This window comes from Athene noctua, chromosome 1, assembly GCF_965140245.1.
Source record: "Athene noctua chromosome 1, bAthNoc1.hap1.1, whole genome shotgun sequence".
NCBI classification, from domain to species: domain Eukaryota; kingdom Metazoa; phylum Chordata; class Aves; order Strigiformes; family Strigidae; genus Athene; species Athene noctua.
Window position 1 is genome coordinate 64,837,076 of NC_134037.1, and position 21,730 is coordinate 64,858,805.

The 21,730-nt window shown below is 40.2% G+C and overlaps 1 protein-coding gene across 1 annotated transcript in view; it reads right to left on the bottom strand.

Annotated features, from left to right (window-relative positions):
- SGK1 (serum/glucocorticoid regulated kinase 1) overlaps positions 1–21,730 on the bottom strand; it is a 79,005-nt gene that overhangs the window by 56,243 nt on the left and 1,032 nt on the right. The window lies entirely within an intron of this gene.

A 21,730-nucleotide genomic window follows, 5' to 3' on the forward strand; every position in this document is an offset into this window, starting at 1 on the left:
TTCAGGAGCATCCAGCTTTGAGATTGAATGGACTAGCAGGATTTTTTTAAAAATAGGTTGGAGCCATTTCAAATAGGTTAGCACACCCATGGGTCAAATGCACTGGCAGAGGAAAGGTTTAGAACAATTCTAGTTTTCCCTGGTTGGTTCGGGTAAAGTTCAGGTTCATATACATCCAGCCACGTTTGCTCAGTCCAGGATACCGTGCTGACTCAGCAAAATACACATAACTTTTCAATAAACTTAACTGAGTCACTCTGAAAAGTAATATATAATCTACAAACGTTAACAGAAACCCGAGACCTGCATAGCTAAGCCCAGGGAAGTTGTTTTTCTTCTTTCTGAAGCCTTCGCCTGTGACTGAGGCGCCAAGCCGGGGCTCTGTGCCACTGGCCCGCACGCCCAGACCTGCCCAGCGGCCGCTCGAGAGGAGTCAAGCAGGGCTGCCACTTCGTGGGTGCCAACATGCTATATCGAGAGCCGGCATGTTTGTTATTTTTAGAACTTGCCTACATGGATGTGTTAAGGTCGGCTGGCCCAAGCACAAATTAAGTAAATACACAGTCAATCTCTGTGTGGACAGCTTGGTTCAGAACTAAGATGGGTTTAATTAATTCTCTAGCCATTTCCTTCATTTATCTAAGTTTAAATTTCAGGTTTTACTCTGAATTAAAAGGTCCATGAAGACTTTAATCACATGTAACTAATCTCCTCTAATTTCACATCTTCAGCTAATTCAGACTAATGTCCCTCAGTATCCTTCTTCAGACAAACCCTACATTTGCCTTTTGAAATTCATAGATAATGCAGAATAACATGCACAGAAGAGTGTGGTAATTGTTACCAAGAATCTGAGTGGAAAATTAAATTTTTCACCACTAACTTTCAACATGTATCCCTACCTAGAAGCATTGAAAATATTGATTTGAAATGGGAAGAATGAATTGGCAGCACCTTCGTAGCAGCAAGGCCAAGAGCAGACTTCTGAAGAACAGCAGCTTCCCTGGGCTTAGCTATGCAGATCTCAGGTTTCTATTGACATTTGTAGATCATATATTACTTTCCAGAGTGACTCAGTTAAGTTTATTGAAATGTTATGTGTATATATTAGTCATTGAATTGTAAGTCTACGCTATAAGGTTTTGTCTAGCTTTCACCTTAATAGACTTCAAAGATTTTTGCATATTTAATATTTACATTTACACTAGACAAATGCCTTAGATCTATAGCTCTGTTTGACTTGGGCTGTCTTAAATGTCACTAAAGATTTCAAAGTGCAAAGCTTAATTTCTTTCAAATTCACTTCTACTAAAAAAACCTCCCTCGCTGAATTGCACAAAAAAAGAAAAACAATTTTGAAGAAATTCCTCACAATTACTTCCTTGATTGACAAAGACAGATTAGCAAGGAGCAGATGATAGTCTTTTATTTAGGGTATTATAAGATGTTCAAATATCACAGTGCTAGGTGCATTATTCTTCATGGTAATGTAAGGAGCGTTTGATTATTCAAATACACTATTTTTTATTCTTATCATGACATCCACCTACCAGTAAATAAACTAGAGCTTGCTCCTAGCTGCAGGAGGCAATTCAGTTCTGAACTGCTTCTGAAGATTTCCGTACTTTCATTTCCAAAGCAAGGTTCTTTAAACTCCCCAGGCAACTTCATCCACCATTACAAAGAATAAACAGCTGACTTTTTAAGTGTGTCTGAAATAATCCAAACAGGACAAAGGACAACAGAAAGATCTCTCAGTTTCTCTTGCCCTGTCATGATTATAGTTTCTTTTTCTCTTCAACAACCCGTATCCACTAGAAATTGCTTCTACTACATGCCTGTTGTGGAGCACCCATCAGTTGCTGGTTAAGCTGTAACCGCATTTGTGAAAGTCACTGTTCCCACACTAATTATCTGAAGGTACAACCTCAAAGGCCTATGCAGATAGACACGGGTCTGCTTTGCTGATGGTGTGAGCTGAGCAGTGTAGTGCAGTAGCTGCGTGTCACCATCCCGTCATGCTCAGGGCTAGCGTCTCTTGTTGCTTTCTAAGGCTGAGCAAGAGATCATCTGTACCCATCCATGCAGACAGGCTTGAGATTTGACAGATATTGCTTTACTGCTATGAGCAGTATTCAAAATGTTTCAGGCAACCCTTGCCTTGCCTTGTTTGGAGAGGAAAAAAAATCAAAGCAAGAAAAAGATAGTTTACAAAAATTATCTGTGAAACGTGATCAGCTTTAATGTATCTACTAACCTGAATAATTTCTGAAAAGAAAGAGTTTTGAAGATGTCAAAGCAACTAATTTCAATTTTTCCAAATACAGAAGTTAAGTATTTTCAAGTCAAAATATGTGTTTTCTTTTTTGGCCTTGAGATAGAACAATTTGTTTGGAACAAATGCAGTCAACTTCATACTCACAGACCTTCATGGCTGGGAATAAACTTAAGTATAACTCTCCACCCTGTAACATTTTAGAATTTTTTTGTACTTCTGGTTTTGTTGGACAACCAAAGGACCTGTGCAGCTAGTCAAAGTTGTTTGGTATTTCCTGTATTTCTTGCAATGACTACAAACAAAATTGATTAAAATTTTCCCCATTCTTTCAAGATAAGTGAATTCAAAGGAGTGTTGTACACCCTTCTAGTATGTAGCCATCTGTCACTAATCCTAACTAAATTGAAATGTGACTGTTCTTAGAGAAGTTTTAAAGACCCTTGTCCCAAGCATGTCCTATAATATTGCTGAAAGGTGCAGTAGTGGGTTTTTTTTTTAAAAAAAGGCTCTTTATTTTCTGACCCTTGTTTGCTCTAGTTTCTTTTGTTTGCTTTACTTTCTAAAAACATGATATCCAACAGCGATAATCACTCAGACTAGAAAATTGCCAGATGTGATTAAATGAGATTTGCCAAGTTCCAGGGTTTTTTTCCACTCCTGGCTTTCCCTCTTATGTAATAGCAAACAGATACAGCTTTTCATTTCATATGGCTCAGTTGTCAATGGCATCAGTCGACTCAGCACATTTTATACTTTAATCAGGTATTCATAAACCAGTCCCCATCACTGTAATCATGAGCAATATTTTCCATGAGAGAAACACCAGCCTGTTCTCTGGGGCCACTGCCGATGCAGATGTGGCTTTTGCTGGAGGGAAGCAGGTGACGATGGCACCAGTGGCCACCCTGGGGTATCCTCCTTGGCTTTGGAGACTCTGGAAAGCCTGGTGATTCTCAGGACACTGACAAGCTTATTTTCTGGCTTCCCAGCTGAAGGCTTGACTCTCAAGAGTGCTGAATACACTGGAAAGGAAAAAGCACCTTATGCAGGGACCTAACATCTTGCAGGATTAGACCCTTTGTGAATGTGAGAGTCACTTTTCTGCACTAAGTCCCCAGTTCCTGGTGCAGACTACTACTGATTTTAGTAGGATATAGCAATATAGTGTGAAGATACATATTCTGGAGCAGTAAATATTAATGTGAAAGAAGGAGGGCATAAGTTCATAGACAAATTTGATAGGCCATTAGTAAAATTGCAAACATTTGCTGAGGACTGAGGGTAAACTGAATGCTGGAATGGCTTAAGGAAATCTGCTTGGAGGTCCAGTATTGTCAGCCAGTTCTCAGTGAAACGTCACACCCATCAGCACAACAGTATCAAGTTTAATCTGACGGCCTGTGCAACCATATGCTCTGTACTGTAGCATTTTCTTCTTCTGAAACTTTGGAGGTTTTTTTCCTGTTTTTGTGGGATATTGAAATAAACCACTCTGTGTGCTTGAACTCTTCTGTACTTAAATTTCCATTCTTCATTAATGTTCCTGTTTGCATCAGTTCGTGGGGGTTTATGGCTCTCAGTCAGCTCCTATTGATTCTACATGTTGCATTGCAAAGTATTTGGATATTCGTTTCCTTACCAGACGGTATCAAATGCCTCGACTGGGATCTGGGTCAGTGTGTGTGCGTGTGTTTTAGTTCAGCCTCCCAGTGATATCATATGTACTTTTTCTCCTTCTCCAATTGCAGTTCATCCGATCTCTTCTTTCCTTTTCCTGGCTTTATCTAATTGCACCTCGGACCAGGATTTGAATTTTCATCCATTATGTAAACCCTAGGTGGACGCGGAGCTCTTGGAATCATCTCCCCCGCAGCCTTGAGGGCGACTACTCAGGAAACCTATTTAAATTACAATTAGGGAGATTACAGAATGAAAAGCTCCATTGTTCAAACTGTATACAGTCATCTACTCAAATGGAAAGGGGTAAATGAGAGGCAAGCTGATTAATGCCTGGACTGAGATATATCACTACTCTCTAGCTGGCGTCGACATTTAATTTGTCATGTCCCACGGGAAGTGCAGCACAGCAAAAGAATCAGTTTGTCAAATCACCTCCAGCTATTTCTTCCCCTCCAGAGCCCTGAGACACATCACTTTGTTGATTAATAATCACATTTTATTTTAAAAAGGAAAGTGAAGGGCAACTCACTGCTTAGTCATCATTTGCCTCTTTCTCTGCAAGCCGAGAGACTGCTCACTAAAAAGCAGGCTGAGGCCAAATAACGGAGCACATTGTTTCCACAGAGGCCTAGATGAACGTGGCCTGGATTCACGGAGAGTTAAGCCCTCCAGATGTGAGGGTAGAAAAGTTGCCTGCATGTGAGGGAGGTCGGGGGAAGGATGAACCGGCCACAGCTTGGGGTGGAGGGATGCAGGGAATGAAGATGTTGTTTACAGGAGCCCCAGTACACTTTGGTCATGGGCACCAGGTATTGCAAGAAGAGGGAATGCAATTTTGCCTGCAACACAACTCGGGAATGCTGTGGGGTTGGGTTTGTTCTCCCATTCTTCTCTTCCTTTGCTGTTTCACCACAGATTCTTTAACAAATCTTTCTGGAGTTTCCATCTTTGTGGTTACCTGTAAGTGTGACTCGAATAAACACCACAAAGAATAGTACATGAAGGTATGGTCTTAACTTGATGCTTTTCATGATCTTCTGGGCATCCAGCAATTGCTGGAACCATAAGGGCTGTATTAGAGGATTGACCTATCCAAGTTCTGGGGTTTTTTTGTTTGGAATGTGTAATAACTTTCTACAGTCTTCATCTGCCTCCAGCTAGATGGACTTACGCCATACAACCATTGGATAAACTGGTCTGGGAAAAATGTCCATCACTCTATCAAACTTAGCACATGGTTCCTTTTCCTCCTATGGAAACCAGTACACAGGGAGAAGGACACAGCTGTCCCAGCATGACAGGGGCTGGGGCATGCACCTGAGTCTGAGGGCTGGGAAGTGTTTATGGGTCCCCCAGACCCAAGTAAACCCCTGGTACATGCTGAGGATTTCATCTATTCTGTGCCACATTTCTGCTTAGGTTCATCATGCTGTGGTGAGCATCTCAGGGTTTTTGTCATGGTTTTTAATCAGTACTTATTGCTATTTACATACACACACACTTTCACACTAAAAAAGTAAAAAGTGAAAAAGGATTTCACTTGCCATAACAGCAACTGGCAGAAATCAAAAGTGTTTAAGAGGAAGTATAGTAAATGTTTCTATATTTGTTGTTGTCGTCAGTGCATCGTTAACACTTGAAGTAAATAAGGCAGAATTTTATGATCTTAAGTGCAAATGACATGTCTCCAGGCCACAGCAACAAGTCAGCAAAGGAGTCATATTCTTAAAAAATATGTCAGCATGTGACTGCAGTCAGGCACTAATCCCAAAAGATAATGGGTACCAAAATGGCTTGAGAAATTTGGGTTTCTCTAAACATGTGTTTAAATATACCTGCTGAACAAGTTGCATCTATGTAAGTCAAGGTATGAAGAGCAGCAGAAAATCTAGGCACACCAGTAATGCCAATAACATGTGTTAATCAGCACAAAGAAAACTGCCGATTTTCCTGTTCCACTCAATGGGAAAGCTCTTGCAGGAGAAAATCTGTAAAATCCACATCTCACACGGATAGCTAAATTAGCTTTTGCTGTGTCCTCTTACTGAGTGGCTGACTTGTTTGAAATGTGGCACCAAAAAATCTAAACAACTGAACAGGCACCAGTTAGGGTTTTCTTCACTTCCTTCCTCCCATGTTGTCCTTGAAAACATTTGTTAGTCTCATGGGGTTCTTTTCTCCGTGAATAAATAAATAACTGATGTGTTGGAATCAGGTAGGAGCTCTTGGATCAATTGTAAGCACTGATGACACTTGTTTCTACAGGAGATGAGACAATAGATTCATTGTCCACACTGGTGTATAAACACCCTCTCTCTGCGTATTATGTCAAAGAGGAAAACAAAACAAAATGGGGTTTATTGTGTATGTGCAAGTCTAATCTTTCCAGGCTACCAAGTTAAAAATGCTTTTCATCTAGATCAAATAAAAACAACATGAACAATACAATGCCAAATACTATCCAAATAGTCTGAGACAGCTCACTCATAACTTCTCTATTTTCTATTTTATGTGAGCAAAGCTAATTGTCAGTAAACCTAGGAAACGTTTATTTTAACTCTTGCTCTGATAAATGTAACATCCCACTTCTATCAGTCAATGCCTCAAAGCAGTCTGAAGGATACTATGAGCACCTGAGCCGGACACAGGAGCCAGAGAATGCATGTTTGGATGTGGATGGGCTGCAAAGGTAGCTGAATGGAGAAAAGCCCAAGCAAAACAAAGATATCTCACTGTACTTTTTCTCCTTTAAACATATCCTTCCAGTTTTCTGATGCAATGATTATTTTTCAGTCTGGGCTGAAATACCACAGCATTATAAAACTTTACTGCAGTACAAGAATAATGGCTGCAGCAGCAGAACACAATGGATGACTGGATACAGCACCAAGTTAAATTCAGTAGTCATCCTTAGCTGTTCAGTCAAAAGCTCCATAATGTTCAGAGCATTGAAGCACATTTTGCATGGCCTGAAATTAATAACTTTCTTATTCCTAATTTGAGCCTGATACTGCACTTCACTAATCTCCTTTTGATTTGGCAGAAGGTGACCCTTGTAATTTGTTATACAATATTTTACACCATCTTATTTTTTTATCGACCTTTAAGTCAGCCAGGACTATTAGATAAGTTGATTTAAGGTGCTCAGTCCTTCTGGCCCTGAAAGACAGGCATGCCAAAACATTCACAGAGCTGCAAGACAGACCATATACCTCAGAAAGCTGCAATATTCCTGAAATGGCTCCAGGTGGGACATGAAAGTGTTTTTTCACAGGTCAGCTCCTCTGCAAGGCAAGGCTGGGCTGGAACCTGGCAGCAGGGACTTGAGCAGCCCATGTGGGCCCACCTGCAGTGCAGTGCCATTGGGGAGGCTGGCACAGGCCAGTCAGGAGCCCCACTTGAGCACTCAGGAGCTCTGGGGTGGTCATCTCATCTAGCAGACCTCTGGGTAACACAGACAAGGGAAATACCTTTGTTCTTCCATTCTCAAGCCAAAGGAGACGTGTTTGCTCAAAGGCATGTCTTCCAGGACAATATCCACCATTTCTCTTCCTAGCTTTTTCTAGTGGCCAATTTGCCTTTGCTGTTGAGTTGCTAGGAATACTGTTTGAGGAGAAGCAGAAAGTCCCGATCACTCAAATTAACCATATTTTAAATTGCATCCCAGCTGAGATGCTGTGCATAGCAGTGTGTGAAGCACCAATACATTTCAATCAGGATTTAAAAGATTATTTTATTCTGAGCTGCACAAGAACTAATGTCTTAAACCACAATCTTCAGTGGGGATTTAGGCTAGGAGAAGATTTTATAATCAAGTATTTTGACAAATTAATCCAGTGCCAAATGTGACCAATTCTTTTAAGACCTTTCAATGATTTTTCATCTTAATTTTTCCCAGCAAGGATGATAAAAGTGAACTTATGGGGAGTGTTACCACTTGATACATACTCTGTCAGTATAGGAAAACATATGGTCCTGAATAATTTGAAAAGAAAACATACGTCTTCCTGTAGCAATTGCACAGAGTGAAAATAAAATTCCTCAATCCAAGAGACTCTTACGAGGTTAACATTTGTTGGTTAATGACTCAAGACTTTCTGTGCATGGTATTCTTTTAAGATACGTAATGAAATCTAGCTCAGTCTATCTTGAAAGGCGGACCTAACATTTATAACATTTCCTGATCCCGAAGCTGCACGTAACATTTATTTATAGTCCCATGAGGAGAAAACTATTATTTTCTAGTTACATTTCAGTCTACTCTGAAATTTGTTTGAATTTTTACCAAGCTTCCCCTCATTCTATGGAGACTAGATGCCTCATCCACTTGAGGAATAGGTCTTAGAGTCCTCCTTGGAGACTGGGAAATAACTCAATGCTTCAAAAACAAAACAGCAAACACAAGATGAACTAACAAATGTGAAACTTCATCCCATTGCAATTTCATCACCTATAAAACTGCAGCTGTTTCAATTTGTGAAACCAAGCAATTTCTCCTGCACCTGTCAAACCTGCCTGGCATTTCAATAAATTGTTCCATGTGTTGGGTTTGCTCGTTTTAACATAGCTTGAGAAATATGGTCTAAAATAAGGCTAAGTACAGACAAAGAGTAGAGTTAATCAGAGTAAAGCCACATTTTCAGACTGCCAGTCATAAACAGTCATTCATATGTATAAAAGAAATAAAAGTTCTTCAGTGAAAAATGTAGTAACAGATGCAAACCAGACACACTCAAGAAGTGTGAAACAAGGGAGGCTTTCTTTCTGCCATTTACCCTTCTTAGCTTAGTATTTTTCCAGGGGCACACTCACACACATAAGAAACATTGCCCAGCACTTCTATTCCTTGTGGTCTTCACTTTATTACAAGATGACGGCAATAAAGATCTTTGTTTTAGAAACACAAGCCAAAGTGTAAGTCATCAATACTGACTTTATCAGCTTGAGGGCTGGAGTTCCCCACGTGTGAAGGTTGTTGGTTTTGGGAAGCCTGTGACTGAAGCAGCTTGTTTTGAGTCTCTTATTCCACATGCTTGGTTGTGTGTGGGTTTTCTTTTGCCCAATTCTTGCTAAAAAAATTATTCTGAAGTAATTTCGGGTAAAATCCATTGGAAGCTAACATATTTTTCCTCTGAGCAAGCCAACGTTTTCTGAGGGTTCGAGGCTGATCTGGTTAAATAATAACTATGACATCAGAGAAAAATATCTACTGTTGAAAAAATACTCTGCAAATAGGAGGATCTGTGTGGTTTCAGTCTGGCATGTAAATCCTTTTAAAGGGCTCCTACTCATCAGTGTAAATTAGTTTGTCAAAAAATAAGTGAAATAGAGAAAGAGGTACCACTTTGCTTAAAGAGTTACCTTCATTTAAAGCAAAGAGAAATTGAAGAAGGGAAGTAGGAGGAAATGCCAGAGACAGACAAGTAAGCCAGGTTTTTAAATGGACTGAATAGTTTTTCTAGTAATGTGAGCATGAAATAAAGGAAATCAGACCACATCATAATGTTCTGGACCTGGCCAGCGACTTTGCTAAAGGCAACATTTTCAAAAGCAGCAAACGCACCGAATCTTTGGTTCCTTGCAGTCCCTGTGACTCGCTCCACTCACTGGCAGTTCAGAGAGCCTGGGCACAGGGCACATCTTGCCTTCAATTAACCTGCTATGGCAAGGGGACTAATTTTTAGGTGGCATACCTACAATGGAGAAACCCAACATGGGTGTCTGGATCCCATATTAATGCACAGGTCTCCCAAGATATTTGGGAGCAGAAGCTGCTAGGGTTTTCTAAAGCTTGCACAAGTTCCTCCAAGAGTTTCATAAAGAGCAGTGCTAGGCTGAACTCTCTAGCAGCTTGTGATGGAGAAGAAGTGACCTCTTTCTTCGTCTCTATATGGGCCTGTTCAGTGCACAGGCTACTAAATGAGGAAGGTCCGGTGGGTTAGGCCTTGGAGAGAAAAATGGGAGAAGTATGATGAAGAGAAGAAATCTGGTGAAAAGAAGAAGAAGATGTATTTGTATATTTAACTTCTGGAGAACTGCCAGCATGCTTGCAACTATACAAAAAGAGAACCTCATCAGGCTTTTCTCATATCTAATTACAGCTCTTTCAGGCTTAGTGTATACTGAATAATTGGGGGATGGAATGAACAATCTCAGAGTAGCTCTGACCTTTTTTTCCCTTCAGTATTTCTTAATTAATCTTAAATAAAAAAGGAAAGAATTTATTTAGTCCAGGCAAGATATCCAAGTGTAGTCACCTTTGCTCCCTCAGCGCTGTACTCAGAAGTGCAGCACAAAAGAGCCATAAAAAGTAAACAAACTTTGAATCTGAAATGAGACCCGTTCCTCTCACAGGGGGCTGGTGGAAGGTATATGCATGGAAACCGTGGGCTTATGTAGGAATGGGTACTAATGGACACTTCTGACAATGTGAATCAAATCTCACAATCTCCTTATCAAAAACATAGATCTCCCATCTCCTCCAAGTGCATCTTAACTCCTGATATTATGCACTGAGGAGACACTGTCAAACTGAAATGCAGGAGCTAAAAGAGAAGTGTCAGGGCCAGGGTAATGAATGGAGACTCTAAGTCCCCTCCTGAGGACTGCGTTGCATCTTGCCTGTCCATCTCTCCAAGGGGCTTGGTGGTGTCAGAGGCCTTGAGCTAAAAGATGACTTTGTCTGACATGATACATGAAATATTACACCTATAACAACCATTAAAAAAGGAATTTTAAGAGAGGCTTATGCAACCATTTTTCTTTTAGTCAGGCAGTGACATAGCATAGAACTTGTCTGTCCACAGCATCTTGTTTGGGAATATGGGCTTGTTCAAATAAAAATAGAGACCAGGTACAGAAATGTTTATTGTGTGGCATCAAAACTCACCCTGTTTCACGGGGCAGGAAGATAAGTGGTGATAAAACAATGTATGCCCATATACATGTATATATGTATGTAAGCTGTGCGTTAACATGCAGGTACATATTAGGTCGAGATCTTGGGCCCTTTGGAAAATTTAGGGAGCTGGTTTTGTGTCTGCAAGTATTTTCAGAAGTGCAGAAAAAAGTCTTCAAGACTAATCGGGGAACTTCTGTAGAACAACACTGAGGATGCTCCTCAGTTGCCTTGATGGGACTCTAAAGATGGATCTACACAAAATCTAACAGACCTGTTCACAGGCTTCTCATACACTTTGATGGAACTGTAGGTCAGTGCATGAGAATTTATAATAGAGTCTGTCCTTTTTTTAAAATGACACAAGCATAAATTCCACTTGCACTGCATGATTGATTCCACCCTTGACCAAAGATGGATGGAGGAGCAGGTACCTCACATTCTCTATACACACTTAGGCGAGTGATGGCCAGAGATGCTGCACCTAACAGCATCAATGCAGACTCAATGCAGCCAAGGATTTGGTTGCAGTGATAACAGGCAGAGGAGACATCCAGGTATTGCCCTAGTGCCAGGACTGCAGGAGGGTCTTTTCTGCCCTACCACACAGAGATGTGCTCTGCAAAATCCATTTGTTTGAGGAACCTGGTTGTTTCATTTGAAACAGAGCCAGGAAGAATAAACCAGAACAGGAATAATGACCTTGACAGAGGTGACTGTGGAAATGTGAGATATGAATGCATCAAAAGCCCTATTTTTTAGAGAAGCAATGAGAATACGGTCATTGTTTGGTTCTCTGGAAATGCCAAGCCTATAAAGCAGTACAGGCAATGCTGTCCACATGTCCACCATTCCTTACTCAATGTGGAACGGAATACAGTTACTCCATGTCTGATCTTGTGAGCCTGGTGACCAATGAACACCTCTGGTTGAAGGCTGCATCTTTAGGATGCACATCCACAGAGCTGCAGCACTTACTTTCATCTATTTTTTTGAGAGTTCAAGATCAGCCCTGACTAGTAGATGTAAATAACAAGACCTAGTTATTAATTAGCTTTGTCTACTGGTTTCCTAGATGAACAAGAAATCAGGCTGAAGTCAGTGATATCACTGTGGAAAGGGACAGGACGTCCATGGAGCAAGAGAGATGACAACATGAAGCCAGGATGCAAACTGAGCACACAGCTTGGGGGCACAGCGGACGTGCTTTCATCATACCCCTGTTCTGTTGGAGTAAGAAGAAAAAGCCACGCTACTGAGCTAAAGATTGCTTTGATTTGGGGCCCTGGGGTTGAAAATATGGGCTGAAATACCTGAACAGATCTCTGGAGGTACTTCTGGCAGAGGGATTAGATAACGCCTGTTGCTTCCCTCTGCTTCACATGTGTTCTGAACTAGTTGGTATTTTGGAGTAATTAGTTCTGTATCACAGCTGAGCTTGCTCACCAAAGCCAGTTCAGACCAAGGTAATTGTACCTGGGCATTTTAGGCACATAAATAGAAATATCTTGCTCCTTTCCCAGTTGCCTTGCAATAGGGTGAGATCAGAGTTACATGGACAGGCCGCAAGTTTGATGTGACATGTAACAGAATGAAGGATTGTGAGTTTAAAAAAATAGGAAAACATTTCAGCATTTTTTCTTGATCACAGTGTGTGGCTAATAATCCTAGGCATCCCATCAGAAGATAAATATACTGAGAATATGATACCTTTTTGTTCACTTCATGGACCTTTTTTCCAATAAGAGATCAGGCCTTGTCTGAGTGAACATATATTCTTGGAGATCATGGAGATATCACCTTATTTGAGGGGCAGAGATGACATATTGGGAGCTGTGCTCTGTATTATTATCACCATTATTGCATTTATTATTAAAATAGTCTACATAACCTTTAATTTCAAGGATTCTTACAGGGGAACAATAGAAGGCAATTTTACAGGAGTTCAAACAAGAAATGAATCACAGTTTGTAATCATTAGCTGCAGGTTGTAAGATTCTAATACTGGGCATTCTCCCAACTACAGAGCTTCACCAGCAGCATAGCCGTTAACTTTATTACAGGTTTTTATATCACAGGCTGTCCTCCTCCAACATTACTTTCCATTATCTTCTCTTCAGATGCCTTTTCTTACAGCTCTTCTTTGCGTCACAGCCTAGCAGTTAGTCAGAAAGGTTTTACACAGAGGATTCCCACAGTGATTTTGTTCCCATAGCATAGAGGTTTAGTCCAACTCTCCAATCAGAAAAGTTAATGTTACAATGGCTGTTTCTGTAAGGAGCACTCCTTTAAATTGACCTTTTAGGAATGAGGGGTCCAAACAGACTGTGTCAAACAATGACAATGTGCTTCAAAATGTCATTAATTTTAAAGCAAGAAATAAATTATCATTAATCAAAATCTAACCTACTTACCATTAAGCTGTTAAAGTTTAAAATCTTTCATTAGATAAATGCAGGGATCTTTTAGGAAAACAAAGGATACTGAAAGAACTATATATTTTTTCACTAATCTGTAATTACTTAAAATGGAAAGAATTTCAAGCTATTTTAATAACCTATTTTGGGGGAAAATTTTTTGCAATATATCTACAAATTTAATTGCTGACCTGCAGTTCAACATTTGGCTTAATAACCTTTTTTACTTATTTCTGCTATACATTTGAAGACCTTTTAACTGCCCCAGTAAAAAGCATACAAAGAAACCGTCTAATGCAAGACAGTCTAGCAGATCTCTAATAAAAAGAGAGCAGGAAATAAAATAAAAGACATCTTTCCATCTGTAGTTGCAAAGACCCCCAACTGTCTCCCAATCAGCTATATAAAAACCAATCTTTATAGCAACTATATTATTTGTGTTCATGAAGACTCAGCTGAGATTTGAACTTGACTCGTTTAGGCAGTGTAGAAACTCTCTTTTTCTCTACCCCAAAGAACCTGCAAACTAGACAGTTGGCCAAAGGATGCCTTTAGGGTAGTTGAGGTGGCTTCCCAGGGTCAAACACTACACCAGAGTCAGAGTTGCAATGAGAAATCTGTTCTCCTGAGTACTCCTTTAGCACTCAGTTTTGGTGCAGGGTAGCCCCTTAAAATGCCACCTGAAAAGGTCCAACCAACTGGGATGATGAAAGAGGGCTGCTGTGGGTAGGTGAGAGTGCAGCCTTTCCATAATGTGGACCCCAGGAGCATGTTTCAGCCATGTATCACATCTGTAGGCAGTGAGGCAGAGGACACAGTGTTCCCCCTCTTCCTTCTAGGGTAGACTCAATGTTTTGAGGAAAGCCCTGATGTGTACTACCTCCCTGGCGAGCACCTTCACCATACATATTCCTTCAGATCTTTTCAGAAGAAACTGAACTCCCACTGCATGCTTTGTACAGTGTACAAATATATATGGCCCTGCAAAACACAAGCAAGTAGGTTGTTGGCATCTGAACAAGTGGCCCCTTGGCTACCGAGCTGCAGCATCTAGCCACCTGCATGGCTACTCCTTCACTGGATCTGCGAAGTAAAATAAGTTACCGCTGGTGGTGGTGCATGTCAACTGAATGTCTACCCATATCTGCAGGAAAAAGAGGCAGCCCTTGCCCCATGCACAAGTCACTATCTGTGCTTCTGATGTTATGCAGAAGTTTGCATATTTGGCGTGTTGACTGTGGGAGACACAAGAACAGTGAAATAAGCACTGGGTTATGGAGCACAGCGGGATGCGGTCTTAGGCTGTTGCCTCTTCAGCCACTTCTCAATGCGTCACTGTATGGGAACAGGCTTAGGCCACGCTGGAAGACACAATATTCAAACATGCCCCTTGGCACTTTTGACTTTGTAGGACAGGCAGAATCTTTGTCACGTTTTTTTCTTCAGCAATTTCTTAATGAGCTGAGTAGACTGGAAGTAATAGCTTTTCAAGCTTAACAGAGTATCTACCATCTTCTGGTATCACTGTCATGTAAGTAAGACTGTATCAGGCACTTCTGACCATTTAAAAATAAAAATAATAATTATTTTGGTGCTTGTGTCATTAAGCTGTTTAAAACTCCTGAATAACTTCCAGCCACAGCAAACCCTACCAGATGTTTGATGCTGCTGTTTCAAGAAAAATAAATAAGTTCCATTTTTTTTAGTGAGGAAAAGTTATAGTAAGGGTCAGGAAAAGAGAGTAACTTCTGTCTTGTATAATAACTTACCTAACTGACTTAGTTACATATTTTCTCTTTGTCCACTTATCTGTGAAATCGAAATTATTTTTCTACCTCGTTGGGTTATTTTGAGATTTGGTAATTGCTTGAAAGCTGATTTGGAAATCCATCAGTGCAGAGGCTTCCATAAACATTAAAATGTATTGCTCTCAGAGCTATTAATTGTTTTCTTATTCTCAATATTTAATCGTCTTGCTGTAAAAGCAACCGTTGTAAATAACAACCACTAACAATTATTTTGTGATAACATGCTATTTAGAAAAAACATTCTGTGTTATTGATTTTGCCAGCCTCTTTTGTGGTTTTAGATCTTGCTTGGTTTTCCATTGCTTTATCATCTCCATTTACATGTTTCTCTACAGAGTTGATAGCTGTTCTTCTGTTTTCTCTTTTTCTACACCAGCCAATTTGTTAGAAGGATATAAGCTTTCCCCTTGCTTTCAATTCTCTGATTCCTTTCTCCATGGACACAACCCTTCAGCTCCCCTGAGCTTGTAACCCTCATCAAAACCATGTCTTTAATTAGCAGATAGGGTAACATATACACTGAATTGCTCCAAATTCTTAGTCCTTCTCAGCCATGCAGATCATATTTATCACTCTCCCCATTTGGTGGAGGAATCACATTGATTTTTCAGCAGACACAGCTGTCTGCTTTCTCAGTATCTCAGTTTGCATCACCTCTCCCCACACTGCCAAGGGTGTCCAAAACCCTTTGCACTATTCTTCTTGCTAGCAGTTTCTTGCATCACAATGTTTTTCAGACAATTTGGATGTTCAGACTGAGCGTAAATGATACTGAGGCTGCTGAGCTGAGTTATGATAGCAGTGACATGGTGTTTGGGGTAGGATTGCTGTACAAATTTAACTCCAGACACTGTGGCCTTTAAAACAGTGTTAATATGCACTTGGCAGAAGACTCAGAGATCTTGTGGCTGGCCCGTCCCCAAACAGAAGCCATGCTCAACTCTGAAGGTATGTAATGAAGAGAGACCAAAGCACTATTCAGGCTCAAGCAATTTCTAATCTGATCTTGAAAGGAATGAGCCAGAGCAGGCTCTCAAAGAATCCTCCTCCCCCATTGCTATTTCATTAGTGATGGTGGATAATGAGGACCTGAAAGTGGTAGAACAGCTGTGAGTATGTCTGGAAAAATCCAGTCAAATTCTGGAATTAAAAAAAAAAAAAAAAAAAAAAGTCTGTTTCTCAGAAGAATTGAGCTGACATAAAAAGTAAATCCTAAAATGAAATCTGTGGTCTGCATTTTCAAGGAGAAGAGTGATGTACGGCATGGGAGAAAATGCATTATGGGACTATGTGTACAGAAACAAAACTTTCCACATCTGAAGAGAGAGCAAATTTTAGAGTTCAATAGAAAATGAGATAACATACAACATGCATTTACCAGGATGCCAGACTTGCCTGATGTCTTCCTTTGATGAGGCAAATGTGGATAATCTAATCCACGTGGTCTTCAGTAACTCAGTAAAACAGTGATAACATATAGGAATTAATTAGTTAAAATGGAAAATAAGAGTACTCTTACAAAAATAATTCTGAGAGAAAGGAAGTAGCTGAAAATATATTGACAAGACGAAAGTTAGTACTGGAGTTGGGTTTGATACGGAACCTAGGCTTGTGCTCATAAAATTTGCCAGTGACACACAGGAGACCTGTTCAACAAAAGGAGACTAGAGTGGGAGGAGAGGAGTGGGATGGAGGTTAGAAGTGTGAAGTGGACTCCATAAAAAAGAACAGCAAAAGAGAAATATATGGATGCTTAACCCCAAAGAGATCTCCAGCAAATGTGACAGCTGTCTTTGTCTGCTAGGGTGACTGGGGAATGGAAAGTCTATCCTAAAAGAAGAGTCTAAAAGAAATTGGCTTATTTAGCCTAGGCAGATACAGATGAGAGAAGAAATGACTGCTCTCTATAAATACACCAGTGGTTATACATATGAGGGAAAGGCAAGAGCTATTTAAGTTATTGCTTTATGTTGGTACAAGAGCAAATGGGAATAAATTGGTCATGTGTAAAATTAGGCTGAAAATGAGGGGAGGATTTCTAAATTTTCAAACAGGGTGATTTTCCCAGAAATGAAAGAGACCTGGGCAATTTCAAGCAGCAGCTTGACAAATTTGTGGTAGGAATTGTTTAGGCTTGTTTAGGGAAAGAGATTAAGCTTAAAGAGTCTGGACATGCCTTCTAGTTGTACATTTTTATGAAAGAGGAAGGAAGGGGTTAGGGAAGGGAGAAAAGAATAAGATGACTTTCCCCTCGTTCTTTTTTCTTTCTTTCCTTTTCTCTCATTCTGTTGTCAATCCTTTATCTTCTTTTTTATTCATTTTATTCCAAGCTCTTATATTTAAGTTTTAACAACGCCCTCATGTTTTAGGTTTGAACAAGGGACTCACAGATGTTTTCTTGTCTAGACTTTGCCAGTTTTGCCTCATGAATCTTTTTCTGTATGTTGGATGAGAAACAAAATATTAGCAGTGATCCCAACCCAAAGCACATTTTGGTTTAATGGGAAGACAAAGGAAAACAAAGTTCTCTACGGAAAACCAGTACTTGGGCCTCACGCAGTTTCTCACCAGCTTTCATATTTTACCCCTTGTGTTTAATTAATAGGCCTTTTTGGAAAGGGATTGATAGACAGAAGGTGAGAAAATTATTGGTCAGCTCAATGACTGTCCACAGCAGGTTTGAAGCCTGACTGAGGCATAGGAACAACTTTACCTTAGTTACATTAAAGCCCAGTGGCAGTTGTGGTCTGCAATATGCAAGTTATAGTCTGATAAAGGCATTTGGGGTTGTGCTGGGCAAGGTTGAGTGCTTACAGCTTTGGCTGATGCCAAGAAGAGCCATGGATGCTCAGCACCTCTCCTCACAGAAGAAGTAGGATGGGAAAGAAGTATGTCTGTACGGCAACAAAACTGTCTCACTTGTGGTCAGCCAGGATCCCTGTCTCTGGAAATCAACTTTAAAATTTATGCACCTTTGTAACATTGGCCCAAGCATCTAAGAAAAGCAGCAGTCATTGCATGTAAAGCTGTCATTTTCCTAAAGTACAGTCTGCTTCATCTCTCACTTATCTTTTTCTTGGTAAGCTCACAATTACCTTAAAAAAAGGTAACTCCAGTCCTGAAATGGACTTCTAGATCTGTAAAAGTGGCAGAGGAGAGAGTAGCCCCCCTGCAGCACAATCTACCAGAGGGAACAGAATATGTAGGAGGTCAGTTGGAAGTACTGATTTCAAGGGCTTTCTGTATCACTAAATTACTGTAATCCTAAAAATTGTTCTCAGGTAATTCTGCAGTCCCCTCAGGCACTCACTGCCTTGAGCTCTAATGCAGGCTGAGCTGTCGTCTTCATGCATGATGATGTTTATGCGTTAGGTCTTCAGCTTGAATATGGAGAAGACTGCTGGTGTGTAGTGCCATAAAATAACCTAGACAGAAGGGCACGGTTTCCCGAAACAACATGTTTGGAAAAACTGCATAGAAACGAAGATAGAGATTTTGTCTTCCTTCTTGTGCTTTAGCTTGACCTAAATTGCTAATTAATGTAAATTTTCTCAGTGGAAAAGGATTACGGATATTCTTTCCGTTATCAGGTTTCAGACTAGCAAATCCCTAATCCCTGCAATAAACTTCCTCTCTAATACATGCCCTGTTTCATTTTTTTTTTCCTTTTATGGAAGACAGCTATTTCTTTTTGCATTTATCAGTCATTTATCTTCTTCACATTCTGAATAAATTTGTATTTGGTCTTGGTCCAGACCTAAGAGGATTATGAATTTCCATGTTCACTGAGATTACCATATCATCACCAGTGTTTAAGTGGAACAGGCAGTTCATCATTTGTCCTGCTTTAACCATGTTGGTTGTGTTGTATGACATGGAATGTTATTTCAAGATGAGGGATGTCACATATTGCCAAATGTTATCCAAAAGTCTTTATAAAGGAAGCAAATGCAGCAGAAGGCAGTGCAAATGCCACAGAGCCCCACTTCCCAAAACCATCTAGCAGGGATGGCAGTAGGTGGCAATGAAAGGCCCATCTGCCTTGGAGTATCTTGTTGGCTGAACAGCAATAACACATTTGCTGTTCTCCTATATTCAGTGATTTTTTTGAATCGGATGGTCACAGTTCTGTGGGCAATCCTGCACAGCTCTGAAGGATGAGACCTGTGAGCCCCTCACAACAGAGGGATGTGACTTCTGCCAATTGACAAAACCTTTTAATTGAACTTTGGAAAAGTAAAAAGGCTGCTAGTACATGAAAAAGAGAGATCTCCCTGACATTTGTAGCCAAACCAAGTCAACAGGCTATTTATATTGGTGTCCAGTATGCAACACCAGTAGACAGGGAAAGGGATGGTAATAAAAGTTAAGATAATTATGTGTTATGAGACAATAATATCTTATAGTCTCCCAGGCTTGTCAGAAGGTGATCCTTTTACGCTATGACCTAAGATTATGTGAACAACAGTTTTTAAAATTTATCTTCATTAAAGTAACTTAGACACAGTTAGTTGTTACACCTCTTGCAACAAAAAAAGACAGGGACTATAAATAATTTGGGGTTTTTTCCAAACTGTGCAGGCTTTAAGTGGATGAAGTCCCTATCTGTTCGTTCCAACTCTGCCAGCAGTGAGTGCTACAGGGTGTTCTGCAAAACCAATGGTTTCTGTTTTCCCTTTTATTTCAGTGAAGTGTGCTGCCTTTTAATTTCAGTCTTTCCTTCCTGTTCTCTGACCTCCGGATGTGATTAGTCCATACCCTGAATCATCTGACACAGCATGCAGCATCCCAGAGGGTCAGTGCTTTGTCATCAGAGAATAAGCCAGGCTTAAAAAAAAATCTGGTCCTCAAATTCAAGTCAATGTTTGAATGCAATTTCAGCCTAGCCTAAATCCACAGAGCTCTGCCAGTCCTTTCTGCACTCTTGGACAGAGCAACAAAGAGGATTGCAATTTAATGAAAACATAAGGCTCAATGGAAAATGAAAACAATGAAGATACATCTGGTACTTTCTTCTAAAAAAATCTAGAAGTGTGATCTTTTTGAGGAGACAGACACAGTGATTCTAAACTGGAGAGATCAGAGTACCTATCCCTTGTTTCATCATAGACACTGTTGGTGGTCTGGGAGAAGCCTACACAGTACCCAGATAACAAATGTCCTTCTCTGGGTTTCAGTCACCTGACAGTAAAGTGGGGATAGCAATATCTCACCCTGCAGTCAGGTCTGCTAGGCTCTGCAGGGCAAGACCTGCCTCTCACTATGAATGTAGGGTGCATCCAGTAGGTTGCTGATGCTGGTTGTAGTGTGCTAGTGCTGTGGTGATGCAAACTGTAAACAACAAGACTCACATGCTAGACTCAAATCAAGAAACCTAGCAGCTATGCTTCTGTATGCACAGGATTTTAGTGGCTGATCAGCCAGAGTGTCAAGGCAGGGAACCAAATCAACTGTCTTTAACCATAGATCTCTGTCCTCCCAGTAGTCAAATACAGTATGTCACCAGCCTAGCAAATGCAAGGTATATTGCTGGGAGTCACCAACATGTTATAAACATATAGCTTTTCTTGTTTATAAATGTTTCAAGCACTGACATAGGAACAATATGGTTAACGTTTGAGTGCAGAGGATTTTCTGGGAGAAAGGTAATGGGGGTATGAACACATATATCTATTGACAGAAATGTATAGGGAGGGAATTTCCTTCATGTCTCTAAATTGGTTTTACAGATTTCATCTATCTTCATCACAACAGCAAAAAAGGAACACCTGATAAAATGAAAACCCTCAGAAACTAAAAAAAGGCTATTTGTCCTGATCCACTGTCCAGATCTGTAACCCTATGCCATTTTCTTCACTTATGCCTACAATTAACAATCTTTTCCAATGACAAATTCACTGATCATCACTATAGCTCTGAAAAAAAAACAGTTTTCCCTGCTTATAGGTCAAAATGATGTAGAGGCTTCCAGTGGTAACTTATCTTAGTTCTAAACAGAGGTAGAAGACAATTGCCAATAATTAACCACATACAGGAACTGCAAGCTATTTTATATTATCTTTAAGCATACATTTATATTAAAACCTTCAAGCAATTTTGAAAAAGATATAAACCTTTCCAGTGAGCTGAATATCAAACATTACTGTGCCAATAGTTAATATACTTAAATGAGAAGCAGCTTGGGATGAGAACCATTTTTACGGGCTGAGTTTATGTGGTGTTTGGGATATCTATCTAAGGCTTCCACAAACCATCTTGGAAACATCAAATGTCAGCAAACACTGCACTTTCTTCCTCTGAGTTACCCTGCTAGTATTTTTCCAGGTCTGTCCTTAAATCTGGCATCTTGGTGCCCAAAAAGGGTTGACCCTGGCTTTCAAATGAGTAGTTGGTGTAGGCTTCACCTTCTTTGCCTGAAGGGTTAAATGGACTGACCATATTCTTGGCATAAGGAAGAGAGAGAATGAATGAGGATGAATGAATGAATGAGCTAACCAGTGAATGGAGCAGCTTATCTGCTCCTACTCCAGTCTGTTTAAAGAGAGGTTTGTCATTTTAATCATTGAGGAAATCCTTTCCATAGCGGAGTGCCTGCTACCAATCTCTTTCTGATGCTTTGCTTCTCCTGTCTGAGTCTACCCAGACATAC